This window comes from Gorilla gorilla, chromosome 12 (genome assembly GCF_029281585.2).
Source record: "Gorilla gorilla gorilla isolate KB3781 chromosome 12, NHGRI_mGorGor1-v2.1_pri, whole genome shotgun sequence".
Lineage (NCBI taxonomy): Eukaryota > Metazoa > Chordata > Mammalia > Primates > Hominidae > Gorilla > Gorilla gorilla.
The window spans coordinates 58,362,750-58,381,626 of record NC_073236.2 but is presented as its reverse complement, the minus strand read 5'-3'; the positions used below and the strand labels follow the sequence as shown (position 1 = coordinate 58,381,626).

Genomic DNA, 18,877 nt, shown 5'->3' with positions numbered 1-18,877 from the left:
TGTTTTTAGACAATCTATAACAAGCAGCACAGACTGTGGTCCCTGACAGAAGGCAAACAAGTTAATTATATGGGCATTGTCATCACACTGATTTTTGCCTTGGTATTTTTTTCAAGATGATAGAGAGCAAGTAGGGAGGTCTTGTCGAGTTGAGGAGACAGATAATAGCATTGGGAAAGGTTGAAATGGATATATTTTACAGATTTTATCAGGGCTATAAAAATCTGCTTCAGGGTCCCCTTGAGTCGTTGGTTAAGTACTAACGTGTGCATGTCCGGGGTTGACTCCGTGGCTCCAGGCAAATAGCAATTACTGGAGAAAGAACAACTGTCAGGGAGCTGCAAACTGACCAATTTTCAAAGGTCATCAATTTACATTTCCGCTAATAGAATACAACAATTGTGTTGCTGCACATCTTTGTCATTTGTTATTTGACAATTTAAAAAATGATGCTTATCTAATGGGTATGATATAGACACATTGTTTTATCAGCTATAATGGAAAGATCCTGCTAAACACCTGTGGCATTCAGTAGTATCCCCAGAAGATCCATGCCTTAGTAGATAGAATTAGGATAAAAATACATTAAAAATCTATTATAGACATATTCCATGATTTTTTAAAGAAAAACATGAATATAATTTGGAAAGAAACGGAACTTATTTAAAAGAACCTAAAGAAGCATTAAAGTCTAGAAACAATGCAAAAACTAAAATGAAGTAGATTTAAAGAATGGGCCTATCTGTGATGCATTATAAGGGACATCGGAAGGGAACAGATGAAATAGCTGAAGGAAACAAGTTAGCTGATCAGGCAGCCTAGTCAGTGGCAAGAAAGCCTCAGGGTCTCAACACACCCAAAGCCCTTCTAATCTGGAAGCCTTCATAGAAGAAATGAAGCCTCAGTACTCCCCTGCAGAGATAGAATGGGCCATCTCTCAAGGGTACATTTTCCAACCCTCAGGATGGCTACAGTCAGAGGATGGCAACTCCACTTGCCAGCCTACAGCCAGTGGAGAGTCCTTAAGATCCTTCACCAAGCTTTTTCCTTGGGAAAGGATAAAATCTATGAGTGAGCCTAGAGATTGTTTTCAGGAGAGAAATTATTAAAAACAGTCAAACAGGTTGTTAATGCCTGTGAAATCTGTCTTAAAAAATAATCCCCTCAACAGGCAGCTCCTTCCTCCTCAGACCCAAAGGATGGTTAACTATCCAGGGGAAGACTGACAGATAGTCTTTACCCACATGCCAAAGATGAAGAGCATCCAATACCTTCTATATCCAAGCCCTCTGAGGTAATAAAAGTGTTAGTTAATGAAATAGCTCCTGCTTTGGTCTACCTAAATACCTCCAAAGTAACAATGGCCCCTCGTTTAAGGCAGCTATCACACAGGGGGTCTCAAAGGCACTAGGCATACAGTATCATCTCCATTGTGCCTGGAGACCCCGGTCCCCAGGAAAGGTAGAGAAGACAAACAATATTATCAAAAGACACCTCAGAAAACTGTTCCAAGAAACTCACCTTACTGGGTCACTCTTCTTCCCATTGCTGCACTGCAGGTAAGAAATACCCCTTCAAAGTTAGGTCTGCGTCCTTTCAAAATGCTGTATTAATGGCGTTTTCTTACAAATGGTTTTTTATTAGACCAAAAGACCTCGGAATTGGTTAAGCATGTAACTTCCCTAGCCCACTTCCAACACGAATTAACACAATTAGCAGAAACCCAACCCCAAGAAATAGGATCACCTTTATTGAACACAGGAGATTTGGTATTGGTACAGGCTCTTCCCTCTCTGTCTCCTTCCCTAAGCCCAAGCTGGGAAGGGCCTTACACTGTTCTTCTTTCAATCTCCTCAGAGGTAAAAGTTACAAAAATCTACTCCTGAGTACATAACACTCCAGTCAAAGCCTGAAAAGTTGAGGGAGCAATCCCAGAGGGCCTAGAGGAATGTCCCAGATATCAATGCAAAGAGATAGGAGAACTTAAGCTGAAAATCATAAAAGATAACTAAACGATTGATGGCTACTTGTCCTACTCAGTCCCACACCTTCCTTACCAGATACTTTCAGTCATTTCTATCTTTTCTCTTGAGATTGCCCACCAGATATGAGAACTTCTTTTTGACACATACTTGCAGGGAGATTTTGATTATCCATGGGATTACATTTGTCACTTCATAGACCTCTAAAGGGAAATTCTATATCTTTGTGAGTAAATTTTAAAGGGGAGTCATTTATTACACTAGAGATTTTTATTATCCCTAGGATTACATTTGTAACTTAATAGACCTCAAAAGGGAAATTCTATATTTTTGTGAGTAAATTTTAAAGGGGAATTATTTATTACCCTACTCTTGTGAGAATTCCTACTCTTACTCTATGATTTACAGTAAAACTATATTGTGTCACCCACAATGTGGAATTCTAGATGGAAAATTCTAATTGCTATAATATTCTGCCTAATTATGTTCATAACAGGATTAATAATTACAGGAACGATTTTGTCAAAGTTAGCAGTAAAGTTACTCTGGCCACCCAATCCAATGGCACTTATCCTATATTAAGAAAATGTTGCTTCTATATTAATGCTTCTGGTAAAGTACAGCGACATCTGGTGGAGGCAGCAGTATTACAATCCATCTAAATGGCTAATAGGTATCAAACAAACTCTACTGTCATGGTTATAGCCTATAGTACCCCTACTAATAGTGGCAATCTTAATACTCATATTCAAACTCTATATTCTAAACTTCTTGTAAAATTAATTTCTTCTCACCTAGAAGCTATTAAACTCCAAATGGTGCCTCAGATGGAACCATGCATGGACACGCCTTTCTTCTGAGGACCCTTAGATTGACTCCAGGAGGAGCCCTAGCTCCTGTTCCCCACATGATGCCCCTCTCCAGCAGGAAGTAGCCAGAAAGAGTCATGTTCAACACCCCCAACAGCAATTAGGTTTTCCATTCCTGAGGGGCTAGATGATATAGAAGGTAGAAAGAAATTATTTAGGCAGATAGTGAAGGCAAAAGAGTCCTCAGCAGAATTTACTTTGGAGGCCATCAGAAATTTACATCCTATGCAAATGGCACATCTGGTCCAACCAGTCTTTCATGCCCTATGTAAATCAGACACCACCTCCTCACCAACTCATCTGTAAAACCCACTGCATTTCACCACAGATCCAGCAACCCATTTTTCTGGGACCTCTCTCTGCAGCAGAGAGTTATTCTTTTTCTTTAACCTAACTTCTGCTCTCAACTTCACTCTTTGTGTGTCCATTTCCTTGTTCTCCATGGCCATGAGACAATGAACTGCAAGTGTTACTCCAGACAAGGAGGCTGTTTTATCAGTAGATTTGACATGAAAGAATAAAAAAAAAATCAGTAAACTTGAAGACACAGTATAAAATTTTAAATATGAAGTGCATGGAGAAAGAAAGCTTAGTGTGAGGGGTGCATAGAAAGTTCTCACCAATAAGTGGTCTAACATTCTTAGAATTAGGAAAAAAATACAACAAAGGAGGATGGAAAGAAAGAAAAATAAGTTGAAGAAATATGTTCACACACACATACATACACACACACTTCTTCATATACTGATTCATATTTAAATGCAGTTTTAAATAGCAAAGAGAAAAGAAGAAAGTTATTACACATATGAAACTATCAAGAAAAAGTAAGGTGAGGGCTCAGATTATATTTTCATTTAGAAATTAAGGGACTATTTGTGATCTTGAATATGATTTCAATGTAGAGATAAGAACTACAAGATTAGAATGAGGAGTTGGAGAATATAAATTATTTATTTGCACATTATAAATAAATTTTAAATAAATATATGTACAAAATTATACAATGAATACCCATACAATTAACCGATCTTAATAAACATTAAAATTTAGTAGAATCTCTTAATATTAAAACTGGCTTTGCAAATATTATGTCAGTGAGAAAAATTATAACAGTAAGCTGAGCTACCACCCACATACCCCCATCTTGCCTTTCTTTTAATTATTCCTGGGCTATTGGACCCAGCTAACTTTAGAAGACATTTAGGCTACAGTATAAATGATAATAGGTCTTGCCCCAAATTTGACTGCTTTTGTAAAGCTAATGGGAGGCCATCAGCCTAGGGGGAGAGAGGAACCAGAGTCCTGCTAAGGTGCAGACATAAACGATTGTCAGCCATTACTCCTGAGGTTACAAGATATGCAATTTCCCTAATTACTCCTGCAAATAGCACCACTATTGTAGATCAGCCTTTTGAGACATCTTTCTGGGTTTTTTGCATGTTTGACACTCATGGCTCTACCTGGACCACCAACCCTGCTCCTGTAGCCCCACCCGGAAGCATTCAGCCTAAAGAAGAACAGCTTCCACCTGCTATGAGTTCATCTCTGCCCCATCCAATCAGCAGCAAGCACCTGTTACCTGGCTGCCCCTACACCTTCCTCCAATCTGCCTTTGAAACACTTCTAATCTACAAGCTTTAGATAAGATAATTTGAATATGAATTCCATCTCCCAGGTAGCATGGCCAGCCTCATTTCTATTAAACTCTTTCTTTACGACAATGCCGTGTCTATTGTCTACGACAATAGACTAGATTGTTTTAACCAATTTATACTTTCTCTGGAGGGGTATAGCAGTTATGTTGTTGCACACCTTTGACAATTATTATTTTTACAACTTAAAATGCTTGTTAGATGGGTATGGCTAAAAGAAAAATTTTAGCCAAATTAACTTTAACAGAGTTTCTTCAGGGACGAGAAGAATCCCTTGAGCGGCTATAATATACTCTTATTTGAACTTTCCTGCTCCTTGCACATTAGGTGTAATTCCTATCCTAACGTAACCACACTTGGGCTTTGCTTTATCATTTTCTTGCCCCCACATATACGTAATTTTAAAAACAGTCTTTTCTGCATGGTTTTAAACTTTTCACAAAAGTAAACTTGCTGTATACATTTGTGTGTGTGTGTGTGAGTGTGTGTGTGTGTGTGTTTTGTTTTCTTTTGAGACAGAGTCTCACTCTATCCCCCAGGCTGCAGTGCAGTGCCTGATCTCAGTTCACTGCCACCTCTGCTTCCTAGGTTCAAGCGATTCTCCTGCCTCAGCCTCCCAAGTAGCTGAGATTACAGGCACGCACCACCATGCCTGGCTAATTTTTGTATTTTTTAGTAGAGACAGGGTTTCACCATGTTAGCCAGGCTGGTCTCGAACTCCTAACTTAAGTGATCTGCCTGTCTCGGCCTCCCATAGTGCTGGGGTTACAGGTGTGAGCCACCACGCCCAGCCTTGTGTAATTTTTTTCCATTCAGATATATGTGTATAAAATGCACCAATGCTGATGTTTGTAGCTCTAGTTTATTAATGGTAATTGACTCTGCATAAAAATATACCCCATATATAATCAATTTGGGGTTGATTTTTTCTAATTCTTTTTAATACCAGAAAATATATTTTTCTGTAGATGTCAACTTGTACACTTTTATGAGATTTTCTCTAGCCTATATGGAATTGTTTGGTACTGGGTTATACAAATCTTCAAATTTTTTAGTTTCTTCCCAGTTATAGACTAGATTGTTTTAACCAATTTATACTTTCTCTGGAAGGGTATAGCAGTTATGTTGTTGCACACCTTTGACAATTATTATTTTTACAACTTAAAATGTTTGTTAGATGGGTATGGATAAATGAAAAATTTTAGCCAAATTAAATTTAACAGAGTTTGAGCAAAGAATGAGTTGCAAATCAGACTGCCTCCTGAGTTGCAGTAGGCTCAGAGACTCCAGCACAGCCACATGCTGTAGGAAGATTTATGGAAAGAAAAAGGAAAGTGACCTACAAAAAATGGAAGTGAGGTACAGAAACAGCTGGACTGGTTACAGCTTGGTGCTTCCCTTATTTGAACATGATTTGCACAGTTGGCCAAAACTTTGACCAAAACTCAGCGATTGGCACAAGAACAGACTACAGTCTGTTTACAACTCCATCTAGGTTATAGTTCACAGTGTACAGAGAAACTACAGGTGAAACTTAAAATATGTAAGGAGGCAGCTTTAGGCTAAACTTTATTTGACGGTATGAAAGAGTATCTTTTTATGTTTTCTAATTGACAACTTTCTATTTAATAGTGAAGCTGATCATCTTTTCAAATGTTTCTTGGTAATTCAGCTATCTTCTTTTTGTAGATTGCCTATTTTCTTTTGCACATATTTCTTATAAGGTTTCTGTCTTTGCTTTTTAATATTTCTTTATAAGTGATATATATTATAATTTATAATAATAAAAGTTGGTCAAATACATTATAAATACTGTTTTTGGAGTATGGTTATATTTTAATTTTTCTCATTGCCATTAAATAAATTTTATTTTAAATACCAATTTATAAATACTTTTTATTTGAGCATTTTAAATTTGAGCATCTTGTGTTAAGAAATTATTTTCTTTCCAGAATTGGTGGATATATTATTGTGTATTTTAGTCTAAAAGTTCCAAGTTTCTTTTCCGTAGCTAATAATTAATTTACCTGTAATTAAATTGTCTATATGGTATAGAGGTTAAGGGAAAATGCCTCCTTCTCCCTCTGAAGGTTTGATGAAAAATGAACTGACAAAAGGCAGATAATAAATAGCATACAAATTCATCAATGTGCACGTGAACAAGAACTGCAGACTGACTGCTCCAACCCCCGCAACAGGGTGTAGAAGCTTGAGGTTACAGAAACATGGGGGCTTGGGTTGTGGCAAATAGGTTACGGGAGAGAAAGAAATGGAGGAATGACTAGCAAAAGTAGCTGTGTTATGTAGATAAAATTTCACAGGTAGCAGCCTTCAAAGAGAATAAATGGTAAAATGTTTCAATTGGACCATTAATGTTTTCAGATACCTGGTTAATCTTTCTTAGATCTGAAAAGAGAAGGCCTCAGAGAAAGCCTGGCTTCATCTATGCAGATTCTCTACAGATTCAAATCTCCCCCACAAAAGACAGCTTTGCAAGGCTACTTCTGTTTGTGTGCTCTCTGAATGGCCATTTAACAATATGTCTAAGAAACATATTTTGGGGTGAAATATTTCTGTTTCTTTCAATGGTGTTAGGTGAGAGTCCAATTCATTTTATTATTTTCCCAGCAGCACTTATTAAACAGTTCATCCATCTCATGATGGTCTCTATGGCAGACACATAAACATAGGAGTCTATTTCCAAGACCCTTATTCTCTTACTTCATTCTATTTATTTTTAGCTGAACATTTCTTTTGGGGGCCACTCCAAATTAACATCTAAGTAGAGGTATCTGTGACTACACAAAGAAGATAAATGCAAATCACAAATATATTTGAGGGAAGGAAAGTGCTTCTTAATTCTCAAAAGATACTTTTTGAACCTACAGCTCATTTCAGGACAGTCAATGACCATTGTCTCCTTTGCCAATATGATGACTTTTCCACCTCATCCATGTGGTTAGAATTTCACTGGATGGGTTTCAGCTGTAGGTGAGGGTCCCAATTCTCCTTATTGCAGGGACACAACCCTGTCCTCTGCTGCTTAAACAACTGCTACAGTGTCGCCGTAGGCTAGAGCAGCTTCCAATCTGCACTGCCTTACCTCCCTGGTTTTCAGCTCCCTCTTTCATCTGTGATCACTCGCATTTCTCTTACTTTCTTGGGCAGTAAGGAGTGGCTTGAACAAAGCAAAACAAAATGAAGCCAAACAGAACCAAGTAACCATAACCAAATGAACAAAAACCAAAAGCAGACATTTGCTATACATTCAGTATTTGCGGGTGCTATATTATACATTGGGAATTTTTTTTTACAGGATATCTAGTATATTATTATACTAGAACTGAAAGTCCAGACAAGTATTTGTAGGAGTTCTGATAGAATGGATAGTAGAAAAGGGAGCAGTCTCAGCACAGCATCTTTCCCCACACGATGTATTATTGTTCTTTATAATGGAATATAAATCCTTTCAGATAAGGATGTGCTGTTCATTTCTCTTCAGTTCCACACTCCCCTCATTTTTTTTTCTACACTCTGTGTGCCTCTTTGTTATCTTTCTGGTGGCTAAAGGCATTAAAGTTTGGAATACCTGATTTAAGCATTTAATTCTCTCTTTTATATATTTATCCCACTCTTCAGTTTGAAGAGCTTTCTACTTGCTGCTGGTAACAGAAGAAAAATTAGACTAGGATAGGCTTCTGTCTCTTTGACATCTATTAAAATAACAGTGCCTGCCTCAAGCAGTTGACCTTCTTTCTTGTTCATCCTCCCACTGAAAACATTGCCTGAAGAACCAGTTTTCTGATGTTTATTACTGTCATAAGCCACAGCTCATTCTGAGCTCATGTTCTGCCACTCGTCTTCTACAGCTTTGTCACTCTCTTTTACTCTTCCATGGATATATGCATGTCTCTGAACCACTTACAATTAAAAAAGAAAATAAAGAAGAGGGAGGGAGGGAGAGAGAGAAAGGGAGAAAGGGGAAAATAGGAGAAAAGGAGAAAGAGTCCAGAATCTTCAAAGAAAAAAAGACATTGGACTTCCTCACTATGCATTTTACATTATTTTCATTTGATTTTTTTAAGTTATTCATGGTTCTCAATAAAAATTCCATTTTTTACATGGTAATTAATTTTGAATGATTTTCCTTTTTAAAGTGTCAAGTCATTAAATCATAGCTATATTTTATATACAAAAATCTGGTTTCCAAAACTTTATGAAAACTGTCAATTGTTGAGCAATCTCCTATTTTGTTACCATAAGCTCTCAGAGGATATAGTCCCATCTAGATCATGAATACATTACTCCTGTTGATATTTTATTTCCCTGTTGACATTTTATTTCCCCCTCAAAGTTTCAAGTGATTAAATATATCTAAAATGTTTATATAACTTTATAAAGTAATACTATCAAAACTACTCACATCAATGAAAGTTCCCAATTTTGGTGGGGGGGTGTGGGGGCTCAGAGAACAATAACCAAGTATAGTGCTCTGGCAGGCTGAGTACTTTTGAATTAAAGGAAATTGGAAGGACTTAGAAGCTGCCTCAGAACGAAGGACTTTCTAACCTTTTTTTTGTTTTTCTCCTGCCAAGTACAGGAAGGCATTCTCCCTGGAAGTTCCCTTGTCTGACTGGGAAAAACTTCTTCCAAAAAAAATGTAATTGTCTTGTAACCTCTTTAGGAATATTATCAAATAACCAGAAAAGATTAACCACCAGAGAGGAGAAAAGACTAAAAGTCATCACCATGTGCAGACAAACTTTTCACCTATTCTTCTAAGGGTAGCTCTGAGAGATTACCTGGGAGACGGTATCTGCATAATAAGAAAAACCTTTGTTCACAGTGAAGCTCCTTTTCTAACCTTCTTGAGGTTAATTGCCATCTCTCTTAATGAGCTCAGAGAAACATTGTCCCAGGTCATTGTTTATTCTTGAGGTCCCGTTCAGTATTAAAAGAGAATTATTTACAAACTATTGTCTGTTCTTTGGGCCCAGATTAAGTCTTCTAAAAATCATTTACCACACCCTCAAAATTGCTTACATTCCTCCATCTCCCTCTCCCTTATGAAGAGGGCACTATTTAAGCTTTAATCATTCAGCTCTTCTTTGAGAGTCATATTTTGTATGGCTCTTGTATACATTTGAACATTAGTAAAACTGTATATTGTTTTCCCGTTAATCTATTTTCAATTTATTTTAGCAGACCAGATTTACCCGTGCCCTACCTAATATTTTCCCTTTGACAATAAAGCTTTTAGAAAATAATATATGTTTGATACATATTTGTCAATATTGAATTGAAACTAACTTGAATTGGGGAATTTATCAGAGTTATTTTTGATCTACTAAGAATAACATCTTACAACCTTTCTTGCTACATCACCAATAGTGCAGTAAATAGGTGTTCAGAATTTATGTTCCTGTTACAGTAGGTAGCTAATCAGCCATGAGCAGGACAGGAAAGGGCTCCCCCTACCCACCAGGAATGTCAGGCAACCATCAGGTGATGGTCCTGCAGTTGTTACATTGCTTCTCTAAAATGATAATTGGTCACAGCTGGTGCCAGGGAGCGGCAATTTCCCAATAGATAGAGACACCTGAAATTGGTGATCGGTAGCTTCCAATAAGATCTCAGGAACTGGGTGAGTGGGCTGGAGCATGCACATTAAAAAGAAAAATGGCACAGTATGACCTTCTGGGGGCACTGCACTGGAAAAGAAAAAAAAGTCTCAGGTGAGTATGCATACACCTCCAGTAAACACACTGTGCATGCTCACCTCCCCAGTACTAGCAGGCCACCGTGCATGCAGGGAGATCACTTTAAGAGAAGAATCAGGGGGAAAAGGATGCAAGACCCCAGAAGTATGCCAATATATAAAACTTTAAAAGTAAAAAGATCAAACGCCACACTTGACCTCCAAGAAGCCCATTTGGGTCTCTTCCAAATGTACTTTGCTTTCTTTCCTGCTGTAAAGCTTTTTTAGTAAACTTCCACTCCTGCTCTGAAATTTGCTTCAATCTCTTTTTCTGCCTTAAGCCTCTTAGTTGAATTCTTTCTTCTCAGGAGACAAGAATTAAGGTTGTTGCAGACCCATACTGATTCGTCGCTGGTGACTTGGATACTCTCCACCACTTACTGTCATGCGCATCCATGTGAAGAGACCACCAAACAAGCTTTGTGTGAGTAATACAGCTTTTTAATCACCTGGGTGCAGGAAGGCTGAGTCCAAAAAGAGAGTCAGGGAAGGGAGATAGGGGTTGGGCCGTTTTATAGGATTTGGGTAGGTAGTGGAAATTTATAGTCAAAGGGGGTTGTTCTCTGGCGGGCAGGGGCGGGGCTCACAAGGTGCTGAGTTGGGGAGCTTCTGAGCCAGGAGAAGAAATTTCACAAGGTAATGTCATCAGTTAAGGCAGGAACTTGCCATTGTCACTTCTTTTGTGATTCTTCACTTGCTTCAGGCCATCTGGATGTATATGTGCAGGCTTGGGCTCAGAGGCCTGACACTTACATTCAGATTGATGATTCTGAGGACTTGCAGGATCTCAACCCTGCAAGTTTGATCCTGAGTTTGATCAGTAATTTCATTACAGAGAAGCCACTAATTGGCTACCATGGCTTTAGGCATTTTAGGAAAATTTTCTATAATAAAACTTAATTTGTGTGTGTGTAGAGTCACCCCTTGGCTGATCAGAAAATTCATTTTTTCTGGCTACTTGGATTTTCCAGATATTTTGATCGAGCGTCTTCTCATCATTTTTATATATGATAATTACATACATGCAAGCTTCATGTTGTACTGATATAATCTGTTTTTAAGGCAAGAAAGTTCAAAGGGAATTGAATCAACTATAGAGCTGTCTTTATAAACTAAATTACCTATGTAAATTATTTAACCTTTTCTACTTATCTCTCAGTAAAAGACATTTTAAAAATATCACTTCATATGCAAATCCCTTTATAGGCAGAGAATTTTAGTGTTGGCTTTTCTTTTGAAATTTGAGGTTTGACAGGCTAGCTCTCACCAGCTTCAGATTTTATTTTCCTACCTATTGAGCCCTTATGTTTTAAGTTTGATGCTCAAAATAAGTCACTAGGTAACTGGTATCAACTTGTTTGTGATTTTTAATGCCAAAGAGTGAGGCTTTTCACAGTTGATTAGCTGAGTTAAACAAGCCATGCTCTTTCATTCAATAGTTTAGAAAACAGGCCTAAAACAAAATCAATGTTCGAAATTACATACTATTGATATAGGAGTTAAGGAGGAATTACTTAAGCAGATAGCAAAGGCATGAGAGTCCTTGGTAAGGCTTTTCTTTTTAATGAAACGCAGCCCCAAATCATTTTCTAACAAAGAGCAGCCTGCAAGCTGGAAGCTTGCACAGGTGGATGCTGGCAGGAATTAAGGATTAGACATCTTCAAAATGGCGGCTCAATCTTCCCTTCTCTGCCAGCCACAAGTACAGCAAGAGGAAGACAGGATGGTATCAATGAACTGGAAAGTCCATTTACATAAGAAGATTAGAGTGGGGCAACCAGCCTTCCCCACCCACTATGTAAAGGTCATACCTGATCGAACCAATCTGTGAGCCCTAGGTAAATCAGACACCACGTCCTTAAACTGAACTGTAAAACTGCGCATTCGCTGCGCCCGCTCTCTTTCATTGCGGAGAGCTCTTACTCTATAGAGGGAGCTGTTTCTCTTTCTACCTATTAAATCTTCGCTCCTAAAATCCTCATCTGTTTCCATGTCCTAAATTTTCCTGGCACGTGACGACGAACCCCAAGTTCATACCCCAGACAACGTAGCCACTTCATTATTAAGAATATTCTAGGCCGGGCGTGGTGGCTTACGCCTGTAATCCCAGCACTTTGGGAGGCCGAGGCGGGCGGATCACGAGGTCAGGAGATCAATGCCATCCTGTATAACACGGTGAAACCCCATCTCTACTAAAAATACAAAAAAAATTAGCCAGGCGTGGTGGCGGGTGCCTGTAATCCCAGCTACTCCGGAGGCTGAGGCAGGGGAATGGCGTTAACCCGCGAGGCGGAGCTTGCGGTGGGTCGAGATCGTGCCACTGCACTCAAGCCTGGGTGAGAGAGCGAGACTCCGTCTCAACAACAACAACAACAACAACAACAAAGAATATTCTAATTATTTGGCCTGCCTGATAGGGCATTCTTTTTATTGTTTTATTTTATTTTATTTATTTATTTATTTTGAGACCGAGTCTTGCTCTCGTCGCCCAGGCTGGAGTGCAGTGGTGCAATCTTGGCTATGTGCACCTCTGCCTCCCGTGTCCAAGCGATTCTCCTGCCTCAGCCTCCGGAGTAGCTGGGATTCCAGGCGCCCGTCACCTTGTCGGCTAATTTTTTTGTATTTTTAGTAGAGACGAGGTTTACTCCATGTTGGGCAGGCTGGTCTAGAACTCCTGACCTCATGATCCACCCACCTCAGCCTCCCAAAGTGCTGGGATTACAGGTGTGAGCCACCAAGCCCAGCCAGGACATTCTTACGTGAAGCAATACCACTGAATAACTGTTACAAAGCAATATATTTCTTAATTTGGTAGATTATAACATATTAATATTTTACTAAGAAGTTAACAATATCATTCAATAAAGAATGAGGTTAAACTAAACTGATACCTGTTCTCCATTTTCTAATAAATTTTTGAATGGCAGGTTCAGCTTGGAGATGAATAGTTATCCAGAGTAGTGGACAAATTGCCACTGAATAGATACCCTAGGAACTAGCCACTTCTTATATATAACATATATAGCTATATAACATATATAGCTATATATAGATATATATCTAAGATGAGCGTTTTGAGGCAAGGAAAAGCACAACAGAAAACAATAGTGTGCGTCTTGCAGCAGCTAGCGGTCATCTTACTTATCAGAAGGAGTCAGACTTCAGGGTGAGGCTGGAGACACAGCCAGCAGGCAGCCCACTTTAAATAATTCTTGCCTGCAGCAGAGCTTTACAGCAATAGAGCAATTAGGAATCGTTTGCTTATTAAGATTTCCCACCATGTTGCACTGTCATTTTCAGGTCAGTCTTCAGGGAACTTTGTTTACTTAGAGCAAGGATGGAAAGTTATTTCAGATATGGAAAATGGTTCTCTGGTAGAAACATTTATAGACTATATTTAAACAAGAATTTGACATTGATGTAGATAGTCTAATTTAAAGTTACAAGGCACCCCTAGGTTTTATGACTTGATGAGTTTGGGTACCATTTGTCAGTTTTCTGATTGATTGTATTTTTTGGTAGAGATAGGGTTTCGCCTTGTTGGCCAGGCTAGTTTCAAACTCCTGAGCTCAAGCAGTCACCCAGCCTCGGCCTCCCAAAAGTGCTGATTACAGGCATAAGCTGTGCTTGGCTTCAGATCATTATTTTTCTCGTTGTTGTTGTTGTTGAGACAGAGTTTTGCTCTTGTCGCCCTTATCTGTCCTTCCTGTCTGGAACTAATTTGCTGCTGACCCATCTCTGGCCATAGTATAAAAACCCTATTTCCAACAATATACTAGACATTACACCTGAATGTCACAAAAGCATCCAACTCAGGTTAAAATTGAATGTACACCAATCCCACTTCCCGTGAATACTGGATACTCATGTTTTTATACTCATGTATATTATCTCTCGTAGTTAATATTATTAAATGAGTTTCAAAAAAAGAGTTTCTAACAAATTATTCTTGGGCTGTGACTCATTCTTGGTGGAGTAATATTTTAATAAACTGTATCAAGTGAATGTGGGAACCTAATAGGCAAAATGTGGTATACAAGGCACAGAAAGAAAGGCTTCATCCTGAACATCTTGTGATTTTCATAGATGAGTTCGGAAACAAACTGGAAGCAGAACTATATTACTCCACATCACGATTATCGAGTGACTAAAGTATCTAGACAGAATGTAGAAAAGAGCCTCCAGCAAGACTGGACATTCTATGAGGTTAGGAATCATGGACAAGATATAATGAATTATATTTTATCCAAATATTTGCTTTTAAGGAAGTGTTCTTTTTTAAAATATTTTTATTAGGAGTGTATATTCCAGTATCTCTTCTTACTCTTCATGAAATCTTACATTGCTCAGTAATGCTTATGCAGAAGTGTATTATTTAGGGAAAATTCAAAGAAATGCTGAATTCTGTGGCTAATAATTATCAACTATTAGGCATCCATTTTGTGCCAGTCACTTTAGTTTAGGAGGCTAACATACACTATTTTCTGTTATTTTTACAAAACTTTATGAAATCACTATTAGGAGATAGTGAGACATCTCATAAAGAACTACCCAAAAAAGAGACAGAGAAAGGGTGAGAGAGAGCATAGGGAACATAAGACTTCTCTATTATATAACATTAAAATTCATCCAGTCTGAAAGGTTAAAAGCTTGAGAATCAATTTCTTTCTTTCTACCTCTTCATCTTTCCTATCCAGCAAGTTACCAGAGACCATTGATAAACCACCATAATGCTATCTCACAGCCACCGCCATAGTGTAGAATTTCATCATCTCCTCACCTGGGCTATTGTGCAGTCCTGTGGTAGCCTATTTGGCATTGAGCAACAAGGGAGTTACTACCATCAAGACTGGTGAACAGTGACACACAGGGAGGCAATGCCACACCAAGGGTACATTTCCATCTTGAAAACAAAGTAGAAACAGATTTACGCTTCTAAGTTTAAATTAGATCAGTTTAAACTCTCTCTCTGCTGTACTGTTGCCACAGAATATATAATGCTGTTGTGGTGAAGAGAACGTGAGGAACAAAAAGAACCCAGACGTGCAATACTAAAGAATGTACGGGGGAAAAATAGTATAGGCATGTTATTAAGCATTTAACTAGGCCAACAGCAGTTTGTTGATTATATGTAGAACTAAAACCATTTTTAGAAATTAATTATTAGCTGGGCGCAGTGGCTCAGGCCTGTAATCCCAGCACTTTAGGAGGCCAAAGGCAGGCAGATCACTTGAGGTTAGGAGTTTGAGACCAGCCTGGCCAACATGGTGAATTCCCATCTCTACTAAAAATACAAAAATTAGCTGGGAGTGGTGGTGGCACCTGTAATCCCAGCCACTCGGGAGGCTGAGCCAGGAGGATCACTTGAATTCAGGAGGCAGAGGTTGCAGTGGGCAGAAAATGCGGCACTGTACTCCAGCCTGGGCAACAGAGTGAGACTCTGTCTCAAAAAATAAATTATTATTATTTATTTAAAGTATTGTCCTTAAGCTTAATACTTACAATAAATATAAACTATTAGGCATCTATTTTGTACAAGTCACTTTAGTTTAGGAGGACAACATACACTATTTTCTGTGATTTTTACAAAACTTTATGAAATCATTACTATTATTTTTAGATTGTGGATGCAAGACTAAAGAGGTTAAATAACTGGTATATTCTAAAGCTGGAGTCTGAATGCAGGCCTCTCAGATTCTAAGGTTTACACTATACCACCTCTCATAAAGTCACACAAAGGCAAAAGCCTTCTAATCCACATAACTTACACAATTTTGTCTTATCAAGATTTATGTCTGAATGAATGCATTTCATTCATTTATACTCTTATCCCTTTGAAACATCTCCTAATCTAGTGGGTCTTCTATAGTGTTACCTGATGTATCTTGATAGTAACAAATGTCATTACATCATTTCATCATTTAAAAACTTTCTATTGATTGACTATAGCATAAAATCTATACTTCCTAGTCTGGCATTCATGAGTTTTGATAATGTGGCTCCAACATTCTTCAAATTATTCTCTTTATACATTACCATGTCATAGTTGTTTAGCCACAATTTCTCATACTTTCTCATCAGAGTATGTCTTATCACAGTTGTGACTTTATGCATACTGCACAGTTTTAGTCCTTCAAGTCTTACTTCAATATCAAGATAATTTTCTTTTTAAAATAGGGTCATAGAGTCAGTTTTCCTTCGCTACAGACCTAAGTATCAGGTTCTTAGGTTACAGAGAACTCACTAATTGCCTCCAGGTGTGTTTCTCACCTCTTAGGTAAAATCTTTCATCTTTATTAATATGAAGTCTCTCTGCTTTGAACAGGATTTGGACCAGATTTGCCTATTCATCAATTATTTAGGAATCAGTGTTGTGCTAAGCATTTGGTAGACAACGCTGGACTCAACAAAGATAGGCAAAGACCTGGAGGTAGAATGCATGGTCTTAACAATGATACAAGAATATACACCATGGGAAGATCATGGAGGGCTTTCTAAGACACACTAAGTAAATTAAGCTTCATAATTAAAAAATGGTAAGTTATTAGAATGTTTTGAGTAAGAGTATGAGGGATCAGATTTATTATACTCTGACTGCATTATCAAGATAAGCCTGGAGAGTAATAACCCTGGACTCTGAGGGACAAATTAAAGAATGCTGCAGACATCCTAGGAGGAAAGGCAGTGCTTTGGACTATAATGACAATAGGGATGATAAGAAGCATTTAGAAGAGTTGCTAATAGGTTGCTTGTGAAAGTGGGTGTTTGGTGGTTGGATAGTAGAAATCATTGTCACACATTCTGTAAATAACTCAGATTTATATTCTGATTTCCCTGAATCAGCATTTCAATAAAAGCATTTGTGACCATTTTCTAAAGCAGTGTATGAATGTTTCTTAGAGAGTCTCAGTGTCTTTTACTTTATAAGCATTTATTTTTGCCGGTGAGGTATCAGGCAGAAATCTCCAAGGTGCTTTATTTTTCAGATGAGTTGTGAAAAGATATAAGTCTTTGTTTCTTCACTGCACAATTTTTCACTGAATTCATGATCAAGGTGAGTAATGTTTTGCAAAGAAGTTTAATGTAGCTTTGCAGTTTCAGCATTCAGCAGCTGTGGAAATATGGGGTTCACTTTAATGCTGCCTTCCCATTTATTTCTAAGGTCACACGCAATCTATGGAAAGCCTCTATTGTCACTTCAGAAATTGCTCAGTCTTTAGTTCTATCTTCCATTTGTAAATATTTCTCACATCTGGCCTTCAATCTATTGGCCTCATACCCACATTATGCCTTAAAGTTTAGTCCTCCTGGAAGGAGACAATTCCTTGCTTATGATTTAAAAACTCAAAAAGTTATTTTTGCAGCCGCCTTCTCAGATTTTTATTATAAACTGGAGATAGAAAGCCTTTATGATGAAAGTACATTTCTGGAATATGTGACTTTAGTCTGGACCTCATTAATACTAGCTTATATTGGATTTTCCCTAAGTTTACAGATTAGAACTACTAAGGAAGATTCGTGATGATTCTGCATTAACATGTTAATAAACAGTTGAGGAGCCTAATCTTGCTACAATTCAAGATTAACTTTGAGTGAGAGAGGTAAAGTAAAACTCGAAAACATCCTGAGAGAGTCATGCTTAAAAAAATAGAATGACAAGAATTATAGAACCTATGTCCTGCAGATATTTCCTTTTTCTCTTCTCTTTTTTGCATTCGGGAGATAGTGCAATGGGAAAAAAGTTTAAGAATTTAGATTTTAGGAGGGCAGGCAGACAGTCTGTATTTGAGTATGCACATTACTTTAAAAAACTAGATGAAGATCCATATGGAGGCAAGTGCTAATAGCATGTACTTGTGTGCACACACAAACACACACAACGAGGCAAACGGCTTAAAGAGCTATGTGACCTAGGGATTTTTAATATTTAAAACCGTGTAGAATGGGAAATACGTCACAATAAAAAGTGAAACTTAATTCTTACAGATTAAAAAAAGGTAGAAAGATTCTACTTTAAGTAAAATAAAGATATCGTTTCCTTTAAAATATCGTTTGACATTTGGAAACTTCTAAAACTCCCAAGAGTACATGGAAAAATTTGAAAGCAGTTTACAACAGTGAAAACTGAAGGATTTGCTCAGTCATCACCTCATGGCATGCTCAAACTTGGTCTCATGAACAGAGAGTCAAAACACTGTTTGCTGTCACTCCACCTATGGACTGTCCTCTCACTAAAAGCCCAGAATTTCTTAGAATCTGAAAGTGGGTGGTGATTTTGGACTTGATATACTAAAACCTCCCTCATCTTTTCAGTCTATTTAGAGAAGAAAAAAAAAAAAACTCTAAGAAAAACAGTTTGCCAGAAAAATAAGCAGATCAGTGGTAAAGAGTTAGATCTAGAAAGAAGGGAACTCACTGTTAAAAATGTTCAGATAGAAACTGACAAAATGAACTCAAATACCAGACCATATTGTAATGCTGCAGAAACCTCATCCTTTCAAAGTATAGTGAACTAATTAAGAAAGGGAAGGTGTCATTTTAGCTTTTAGGCAAAACTGCAATAAACAGTATAAGATAATTTGAAGCACTTGAATATTTACAAAAAATGAACAAAAG

At 37.8% G+C, this 18,877-nt stretch overlaps 1 pseudogene; it reads right to left on the bottom strand.

Annotated features, from left to right (window-relative positions):
• LOC101140830 (ankyrin repeat domain-containing protein 11-like) overlaps positions 1-12,253 on the bottom strand; it is a 200,003-nt pseudogene extending 187,750 nt beyond the window's left edge.
• Positions 12,254-18,877: the final 6,624 nt, after the last annotated feature.